Consider the following 11,060-nt stretch of genomic DNA (forward strand, 5'->3'; position numbering starts at 1 on the left):
AGTGTTGATTTACAAAAATATATATATATATATTTACAAAACATGAGATCTTCTGGGTAAAGTGGGTAGGTAACTATACTTTCCTGGCATGGCATGTAGGTGTAGAGTATATATACCTGTGATGAACACATCGCTGCTCACATGGAATTGCCACATATCCTTTGTTCATACTGTAATAATGTTAACATGGGTTATAGCCTACACCAGCTGTGCTGTGCTCACAGACACACCTAGACAAGTGCACCTATCAACTACTGGACTGTGATTGAAGGACGCTGAGAAATATTGTAATTCAAGTTGAGAGGGAGAAAGAAAGAGACAGACAGGCAGAGACAGGCAGACACAGACTGGCAGAGAAAGTCAAAGGCAGACAGACAGACAGACAGACAGACAGACAGACAGACAGACAGACAGACAGACAGACAGACAGACAGAGGCAGGCAGGCAGGCAGGCAGACAGGTAGAGACTGACAGAGGGAGACAGACAGGCAGACAGATACAGAGTTATAAATATTATTATCATGGGTTATAAGAATCCAATCCATTCAGTGAGATTGTTCTTCCATTAAGAACTGCTATGCATGGCCTCTGTAGGCTAAGTGGACTCAACGACACCCACATAGAATAAGCTATTTGTCATTTAATGTGTCTGACTGACACATTGTCAAGGTCAACGTCTCAGAGAGATGAGGGTCCTTTTCCGGTCATCTGGCGTCGCTCAGCTGGAGAGAGAAAATACATTTAAACACATCTATGTTCTTGAAGGTGCCCTCAGCTCCCAGCAAATGAGACTTGGCTCCACAAGTCATTTATTCCTTGTTATAACAACAGTCATTTTGCATCCCAAATAGCACCCTTATCCCTATGTAGTGCACTAATTTTGACCACAGCTGGTCAAAGGTAGTGCACTATATAGGTAATAGGGTGCCATTTGGGAGTTAGACACAATCAGTCCACATTCAATATTGACATCCACAAATCTGGAGCCTGCTATGGCAGCAATACACAGTCATTGACTGAGCCTCAGAACTCTATCCGGCTATTTGTGCTCATGGGACTCAGATTAGGTTGAGCAATCACTCCAACCAGATTAGATTACTGAGTAACGTTCAATCATGTCAAATCGTCTCTATAATCTTTTAGGATTACATCACATTGTTACCAATGGATATCATAAAATCAGTCAAGTCATATAACAGCTGAGGTTTCCACATTATGAAGCAGACACTGCTTCAGTGACAATTAGGGTTAAGTGCCTTGCTCAAGGGCACATCAACAGATGTTTCACCTAGTCTGTACAGGGATTCAAACCAGTGACCTTTTGGTTACTGGCCCAACACTCTTAACCACTAGGCTACCTACTGCTACAAAATAACATCTATAAAAGACATCTTGAAATCATTTAAAAATATATATATATAATTTTAAGTAGATAAAAAAGGTGCTACATGTTATTAATAGGAATGTGATAATAATGTTACTATTGAACAGTACATAGACTTACATTCCAGTGGTAACAGTTTGGTAAAGAAACAGCAGGTGGCGGTACAGAGCATAAACAAACCATCACGAGAGTCGTGCTGAGCATTTCATTGACAGCCCGACGAAACAAAAACGGACCCTTACCTTAACTCCAACCTTAACCCCTAACCTTTCCCTCATTTTAACAATTTTGTCTTTTAAATATCAGTTTGTATGTCAGACACATCCCGTTAGTTTTTCCCCGAGGCATCCCAGGCTGAGGAAAGCAGTTTGAAAGGGGCAATCTGTGATTGGTACAGCCCATTTTGGACTTTTAAATGAATGATAATACCCATTGATTCTTGAAGAATAGAACTTCTAAATGAGCTTATTAGTTCGTCTGTCAGAACCCATCAGAACCTAATCAGCTAGTTTTGTCTCAATTGTTTGTAAACAATGCAATTGTAAATCAAAACAGTCAACTGAAATACTGATCATTTTGATATCATGGATGGTCAGTCCTTTCATGTTGATATCATGGATGGCCAGTCCTTTCATGTTGATATCATGGATGGCCAGTCCTTTCATGTTGATATCATGGATGGTCAGTCCTTTCATGTTGATATCATGGATGGCCAGTCCTTTCATGTTGATATCATGGATGGTCAGTCCTTTCATGTTGATATCATGGATGGTCAGTCCTTTCATGTTGATATCATGGATGGTCAGTCCTTTCATGTTGATCTCATGGATGGTCAGTCCTTACATGTTGATATCATGGATGGTCAGTCCTTTCATGTTGATATCATGGATGGTCAGTCCTTTCATGTTGATATCATGGATGGTCAGTCCTTTCATGTTGATATCATGGATGGTCAGTCCTTTCATGTTGATATCATGGATGGCCAGTCCTTTCATGTTGATATCATGGATGGTCAGTCCTTACATGTTGATATCATGGATGGTCAGTCCTTTCATGTTGATATCATGGATGGTCAGTCCTTTCATGTTGATATCATGGATGGTCAGTCCTTTCATGTTGATATCATAGATGGTCAGTCCTTACATGTTGATATCATGGATGGTCAGTCCTTACATGTTGATATCATGGATGGTCAGTCCTTTCATGTTGATATCATGGATGGTCAGTCAGTCCTTTCATGTTGATATCATGGATGGTCAGTCCTTTCATGTTGATATCATAGATGGTCAGTCCTTACATGTTGATATCATGGATGGTCAGTCCTTTCATGTTGATATCATGGATGGTCAGTCCTTACATCCATAGCTCGGTCTATGTATTTGAGAGTGGTTACATTTCTGCAGCTCCATCCATCAGAAGTTTATTGCCAAAAAAGTTATTGCTGGTTGCTTCTTTAACCCATTCCACTGCATAACTTCCTGTCAAACCAGCGGACTCTACCCTATCTCTCCTTCTCACACTGTCTCCATCCCTTCATCTCTCTCTCTCGCACTCTGTTTCAGACACATGCACACAGACTGCACACACACTCTCTCGCTCTCCCATACATATTTTATGCACACACAATCTCCTTCCTTTCCTCCTCCCTCTCTCAGCTTGGCAGGGGCAGGACACAGACTCCCTTGTTTTCCTGATGGCTCGTTTTCAAGAGCTCCATACTGCGGTTCAGCCCTGTCAGAATGAAACACATTGAGCACCGGGTACATTCCAAGATGACACATTTATTGGTCTACGAAGTAGTCGTTTTAACAGAAGCATGAGAAACGAAAACGTTTGACGAGGAAGAGAGCACAACTAGTGGAATTACTCCTTTAATGGACACAAACAAAACATGGTCTAAATGCAAAATGTTACAATTCTCCATGAATGACTCAACTTGGTTTCATTCAGTTAGGAAATAGTGTCTAATAAGTCTGCGTGTCCCAAATGACACACTATTCCCTACATAGTGCACTACATTTGACCAGTTGAAAGTAGTGCTCTATATAAAGGAATAGATTGCCCTTTGGGACACAGACAAAGAGTTGTATTGCTCCTGTGGGACTGGTTATATGCAGGATCCTCTGTTGAAAACCCAGAATAGAGAATGAACCTGTTAACCAGGGATCTTCTTTCCTGAGTCAGTCAGTCAGACAACACTAGCTACATCAGACAGAAACAACCCCTTTACATGTTGTAGCAGACAGACTTCTTTTACACTGGATCTGGTCAAACTTCTCATCCTAAATCCTTTATCCTCATCTGATGACAATTGGTGAGAGAACAACTTGATCAAACCTAACTTCATAGATAGTCTTGTAATTCAAAAGCATTCATCTTATAATATTTAATTTAACAGGCACTGTTTTAAAAAATATATAAAAATGGTCTTGTTCTTGATAAATGAAAAGGGAAACCCTATAGTACAACATCAACAACAGCACAACCTAACCTAATATGACACTCCATAATAACTACAGTTTGCTTTTCCAAAAAAGCAATAATAATTAATGCATCCCAAATGACACCCTATTCTCTATGTACCGTAGTGCACTACTTTGAACCAGGGCCCATAGAGCTCTGGTCAAAAGAAGTGTCACTTGTTAAGGAATAGGGTACCATTTGGTACATACCCATTGACTCGTGTCTTTTCCTTCCAACAGCAGTTTAATGCTTCACTAGGCTATAACACCACTGGTAGAAAGAACAAAAAGACATCTCACATGTTTTGTAAAGTCTACAAACAAAAAACTAGGAAAACCTATAATCTTGACTTCTCAGATATACAATATGCTCAGATAGTACTTGTATTCAACAACCAGACCGGGGTTCAATTACTACTTGAAATCTTTCAAAAGCATTCAGTTTGCTCTCGTCTAGTATGCCTGGAGTGCCTGATGGGCGGGGCTTGCAGTCCTTGTGACTAGTCTATTGGTTCCATTGTGCCAGTCAAGCTCAGATAAAGTATTTGAAATGATATCAAATAGTATTTAAACCCAGGTCTGTCAACAACACAGGTGTACCGAAACGCTTTGCCTATAAAGCACACAGACACATTTTCTCATGTAAAAACCAAGGCCATGTCCAAAATATGTAGAAAATGGGAAGGCCTGTTAACATCATCAGATTACAATCGGGGAGCAATGACATTCAGTTCAAACCAAAAGTCTTATTTTTATAAAGTCTTACTTGTTTTTCTGCTGTTTTTCTGAGGCCATTGTAGGTCAGAGTGGGTTGAATGGTATTTGCGTTGTGGCAGGCTGCAGCTGTAGACCCAAGGGCTGAGTTCAATCAAACGCGCACTGCAGGTATTTCACATTGTGGAAAAGTCCTACTAGCTCCTGTGTTCCAGCAATACACCATCTCGTTCAAATCCAATAACAGTAACTCATTCCAATCAAATCCAAACCTGATTTCTTCCAATTAGCCTTGATTGATTCATCAGTATTTATACCGTTTTTTTTTTGTTGTAAAAAGACCAATGTAATGTTTTTTCTGTACTGCATGTTTGCTTGAATGTCAGTCCTATTAGAGGAGTTAGGATCATGAGACACAAAGTTACAAAACAAGCCTTTTAGGGGCTTAGTCAGTAGTGGGGCGGCAGGGTAGCCTAGTGGTTAGAGCGTTGGACTAGCTGCAAGTTCATATCCCCAGCTGACAAGGTACAAATTTGTCGTTCTGCCCAGTTAACAGGCAGTTAACCCACTGTTCCTAGGCGTCATTGAAAATAAGAATTTGTTCTTAACTGACTTGCCTAGTTAAATAAAGGTAAAATAAAAATTAAAAGGATGCACCATTTACTAGGCTGTTGCAGATAGAGATATGAAGTATAGACTGGTTACCATTCCCTATTTCACATTAGACAGTCATGACTGTTCTACACAATATATTTCTATGTAAATGTTGTTGTGCCCCTCCAGAATAAGCCCCCGCCCCATGTTGTGAATCAGGAAGTGTTTGTGTTATCTCCCTCCCCCCGGTCTTCCTGGATATACAGCGTCACGGGAGTGAGTGACCTCTCAAGTTGACCCCTAGACCACAACTGACAGGCTGAACCACAGGCGAGATGCTAGAGTGACAGGCGAGATGCTAGAGTAACAGGCTGAACCACAGGCGAGATGACATGTATGACATTATTAAGAATAGAACACGTCTTTTATTCTGCCTCATGGTTTTAACCACAATTTGGTATTTTATACATAGATGTATTATTAGGTCTCTTAAGGATTTCCAATGTGAATCATATAGGCCTACTTATTTTCCCATGGGGCAACTGGATATTTGTTTGTATTTAAAATTAAGTAGTTTCACTAGGGATGTTTTCCACTCACTACAGCCAGAAGTTGTGGTTTCACTAGGGATGGTTTTCCCACTCACTACAGTCAGAAGTTGTAGTTTCACGAGGGATGTTTTCCACTCACTACAGCCAGAAGGTGTGGTTTCACGAGGGATGTTTTCCACTCACTACAGCCAGAAGGTGTGGTTTCACGAGGGATGTTTTCCACTCACTACAGCCAGAAGGTGTGGTTTCACGAGGGATGTTTTCCCACTCACAACAGTCAGAAGTTGTAGTTTCACGAGGGATGTTTTCCCACTCACTACAGCCAGAAGGTGTGTTTTCACGAGGGACGGTTTTCCCACTCACTACAGTCAGAAGTTGTAGTTTCACGAGGGATGTTTTCCCACTCACTACAGTCAGAAGTTGTAGTTTCACGAGGGATGTTTCCCCACTCACTACAGCCAGAAGGTGTGGTTTCACGAGGGACGGTTTTCAACTCACTACAGCCAGATCAGCACCGACAATGAAATCAGCCCCCCGAAACACACCCAGACTAACACAACATTAAGGATACAATACTGTTGAGGTCAGTGCATTGGGCTGGTTCATACAAACTCTCTCTCCCTGTCCTCCGTATTGCCTTCCTAATAGCCTACTGTAGTTTCCTTATGGAAATGAGTGCCTGTCATGCCAAACATAAAAAAAGAGTTCTCCATCTTAGTACCTCAGGAAAACCCTGTGTGACCATCCAGGAGAAAAAGACAGAGAGGAGGACGTTATTGCTCTCTCACAGAAAAGAAAGACCTGTGCATATGCAGCCTACTGAACAATTCTGCATCCCACAGAATATTGTCATGGATTGCCTACTGTAATGATGTTCAGAGACCGAACGTCTCATATAGCACACACACATTCATTACCAACCACTCACTATCCCCCCATGCTGAATGTGATGCACTGTTCAGGGTTCAGTCAGTGCAGTGGCCTATCTGGGCAAAACCAAGGAAGGGTCCATTTGAAGCACCATACAGGGGTAATCCAAGGAAGGGTCCATTTGAAGCATCTTACAGGGGTAAACCAAGGAAGGGACCATTTGAAGCACATTACAGGGGTAATCCAAGGAAGGGTCCATTTGAAGCATCTTACAGGGGTAATCCAAGGAAGGGTCCATTTGAAGCATCTTACAGGGGTAAACCAAGGAAGGGTCCATTTGAAGCATCTTACAGGGGTAAACCAAGGAAGGGTCCATTTGAAGCACCTTAAAGGGGTAAACCAAGGAAGGGTCCATTTGAAGCATCTTACAGGGGTAATCCAAGGAAGGGTCCATTTGAAGCATCTTACAGGGGTAAACCAAGGAAGGGTCCATTTGAAGCATCTTACAGGGGTAAACCAAGGAAGGGACCATTTGAAGCATCTTACAGGGGTAAACCAAGGAAGGGACCATTTGAAGCATCTTACAGGGGTAATCCAAGGAAGGGTCCATTTGAAGCATCTTACAGGGGTAAACCAAGGAAGGGTCCATTTGAAGCATCTTACAGGGGTAAACCAAGGAAGGGACCATTTGAAGCATCTTACAGGGGTAATCCAAGGAAGGGTCCATTTGAAGCATCTTACAGGGGTAAACCAAGGAAGGGTCCATTTGAAGCACATTACAGGGGTAAACCAAGGAAGGGTCCATTTGAAGCATCTTACAGGGGTAAACCAAGGAAGGGACCATTTGAAGCATCTTACAGGGGTAATCCAAGGAAGGGTCCATTTGAAGCATCTTACAGGGGTAAACCAAGGAAGGGTCCATTTGAAGCACATTACAGGGGTAAACCAAGGAAGGGTCCATTTGAAGCACTGTACAGAGGGATGTCTGACTACAGCAAAGAAAATAAACACCAAACCCCTCAACCTTCAAAGTTATCATCACTTAAAGGTGCTACACCCCCAAAACCCCATTTCTCCGTAACATGAAGGAGACTCACAATTGAGCCTTTTACTTTCTGTTTTGGTCCAGCAGCTTCAAACAGCTGGAAAAACTATATATATATGTTTTATTATTGAACATATGTTTAGTTACACCCCTCAAACTCAACTCTGGACCTCCCAAAAAAAGCAGTGGAACTGTCTTGGACACCAGGTGGGTGATATTAATGATCAGTAAGAACAGAAAACCAGCAGGCTCTGGACTTCGTAGGGTCAGAGGTGAATACCCCTGCCCTACACTATTCAGTGCTTGTTTTCTCACATAAACTGACATTGAGCGAACAGTGTAGAATTTTTTTAATCAAGAAATTACAGAGAGATTTCTACATTGGCCACCTGACCCGATTTCCAATAGATAACACAGCCACAAAGTCAAAACAGCTTTCCCATTTTGACAACAGATGCCTCTCCAATGGGAGAAATCAATAGGCAAATATTACAGCCATTTTTTAAATCTTGTGTAGCACCTTGAATCCAAAGTCCCTCCCTACTCATCTACAACTCAGAGCTGACTTGCTCCCAACAGGAAAGCCGCATCCCAAATGGCACCCTATCCCATACATTGGGCCCTGGTCAAAAGTAGTGCACTTAGGGTCAAACGTGTCTTGGGTTAGGGTTGAAGTTAGGGTCAAAGTTGTGCCTTATGTAGGGGCAACCGAAGAATGAGCGCTCCCTCCAACAACTAAGCCCAGTAAGAGACAATATAGAGAATGAGAGATCCAACAACTAAGCCCAGTAAGAGACAATAGGGAGAAGGAGAGATCCAACAACTAAGCCCAGTAAGAGACAATATAGAGAAGGAGAGATCCAACAACTAAGGTTAGTAAGAGACAATATAGAGAAGGAGAGATCCAACAACTAAGGTTAGTAAGAGACAATATAGAGAAGGAGAGATCCAACAACTAAGGTTAGTAAGAGACAATATAGAGAAGGAGAGATCCAACAACTAAGCCCAGTAAGAGACAATAGAGAGCTTTGATGGAGCACAATAGCTCCCCTTGGCACCATGTGATGTCCGTGTGCCCCATTCTTGCTCTCCTGGCTCGGTTTCGAGAGAGTGAGAGATAGATAGAGAGATGCAGTGGGTCCATAGAGAGAGAGAGAGGGGTCGAGAGACAGAGAGATGCAGTGGGTCCATAGAGAGAGAGAGAGAGACAGAGAGATGCAGTGGGTCCATAGAGAGAGAGAGAGAGAGAGAGAGAGAGAGGGGGGTCGAGAGACAGAGAGATGCAGTGGGTCCATAGAGAGAGAGAGAGGGGTCGAGAGACAGAGAGATGCAGTGGGTCCATAGAGAGAGAGAGAGAGGGGTCGAGAGACAGAGATTTGCAGTGGGTACATAGAGAGAGAGAGAGAGAGAGAGAGGGGTCGAGAGAGATGCATTGGGCCATAGACATGGGGCAGTGTGTTGTTAGAGGCATATCAGTGATGTAGTGGTAATTAACAAATCGGTGGGTGAACTCTGATCCCTGTTAGTGGTGAGTAAAGTAACGCTCTATATATTTTAAAATAATTTTTCTGCAATAGGAGGGTAAATGCTTACGCAGAATACAAAAGGTGTGTAAGCTGCAATCACGTGAATTTACCCTCCACTAAACCACTGAGTCATATGATGCTCCACTAAACCACTGAGTCATATGATGCTCCACTAAACCACTGAGTCATATGATGTCCCACTAAACCACTGAGTCATATGATGTCCCACTAAACCACTGAGTCATATGATGCTCCACTAAACCACTGAGTCATATGATGCTCCACTAAACCACTGAGTCATTTGATGCTCCACTAAACCACTGAGTCATTTGATGCTCCACTAAACCACTGAGTCATATGATGCTCCACTAAACCACTGAGTCATTTGATGCTCCACTAAACCACTGAGTCATATGATGCTCCACTAAACCACTGAGTCATATGATGCTCCACTAAACCACTGAGTCATATGATGCTCCACTAAACCACTGAGTCATATGATGTCCCACTAAACCACTGAGTCATATGACAGTTATTGGTGAACAGTAGTAGCTCTGTGTGTTGATGAAGTGGTGGGCACTGGTCCAAAGTAGTGCACTAAATAGGTAATACACTCTTAGCAAAAAGCAATCCAAAAGGGCTCTTCTGCTGTCCCCATAGGAGAACCCATTCTGGTTCCAGGTAGAACCCATTCTGGTTCCAGGTAGAACCCATTCTGGCTCCAGGTAAACACCCATTCTGGTTCCAGGTAGAACCCATTCTGGTTCCAGGTTAACACCCATTCTGGTTCCAGGTAAACACCCATTCTGGTTCCAGGTAAACACCCATTCTGGTTCCAGGTAAACACCCATTCTGGTTCCAGGTAAACACCCATTCTGGTTCCAGGTAAACACCCATTCTGGTTCCAGGTAAACACCCATTCTGGTTCCAGGTAAACACCCATTCTGGTTCCAGGTAAACACCCAGTCTGGTTCCAGGTAAACACCCAGTCTGGTTCCAGGTTGACACCCATTCTGGTTCCAGGTTAACACCCATTCTGGTTCCAGGTAACACCCATTCTGGTTCCAGGTAACACCCATTCTGGTTCCAGGTAGATAGCATCTTTTTTTTCTAGGAGTGTAAGGTGCCATTTCAGATGCAGAAATTGGTTGAATCAATGTTGTTTCCACGTCATTTCAACAACCCAAAAAGTATTTGTGATGACGTTGAATCAATGTTGTTTCCACGTCATTTCAACAACCCAAAAAGTATTTGTGATGACGTTGAATCAATGTGGAAAACTGATTGGATTTGCAAAAAGTCATCAACAAAAGGATATTTTTTTTCACCCAACGTTTAACCTAAATCCAATGACATGGTGGAATTCTTTGTTGATTTCATGTTGAATTCACGTTGATTGCCAACTCAACCAACTTTAAATCAAAACTAGATGTTGAACTGACGTCTGTGCCCAGCTGGTATGCTACCATAGAAAAACATGGCTGCTGTACATTCATAACACCATTCAGCCTTCCTATTCTTCACAACAATCAACCGCTAATCGATAACCGCTAACCGCTAGCTAACGGAACCGTCTGTAAACTTCAAGAGGTACCGGTTACAGTTTCGGGTCAACTGTTTTTTATTTTGGGCAAAACATTTCACTTCGGTGTTCCCTAATGAAAACGATCCTTGTTTAAGTGTGGAAGAGAATCCACCATTTGCATATACAGTAATAATCTGGTCTGTGATAGCGAGGTTTGACTGAATGGTTGTTTAGGCTGGCCATCGCTGGGTGTGTTTTCACTATGGGGATTTTCTTCATTTACAAGTCAGAGTCCAGTTAAGCAAACTCCTTAAAGGGATAGTTCACTCCAAGATAAACATCCTAGCAAATTTTTCAAGCCTAGAAACACCACCTGAGTCCATATTCCA

General features: G+C 42.3%; 1 protein-coding gene across 1 annotated transcript in view; it reads right to left on the reverse strand.

Annotated features, from left to right (window-relative positions):
- Positions 1-3,148: 3,148 nt before the first annotated feature.
- The window catches only part of LOC118943938 (galectin-related protein), a 20,463-nt gene continuing 12,551 nt past the window's right edge, over positions 3,149-11,060 (reverse strand). Inside the window, exon 5 of the mRNA XM_090183968.1 lies at positions 3,149-11,060. This exon is cut by the window's right edge and continues 1,400 nt beyond it. The gene's annotated coding sequence lies outside the window, so the exon portion shown is untranslated.

Source organism: Oncorhynchus mykiss, chromosome 1 (genome assembly GCF_057628025.1).
Source record: "Oncorhynchus mykiss isolate SJ-2025 chromosome 1, ASM5762802v1, whole genome shotgun sequence".
NCBI lineage: Eukaryota > Metazoa > Chordata > Actinopteri > Salmoniformes > Salmonidae > Oncorhynchus > Oncorhynchus mykiss.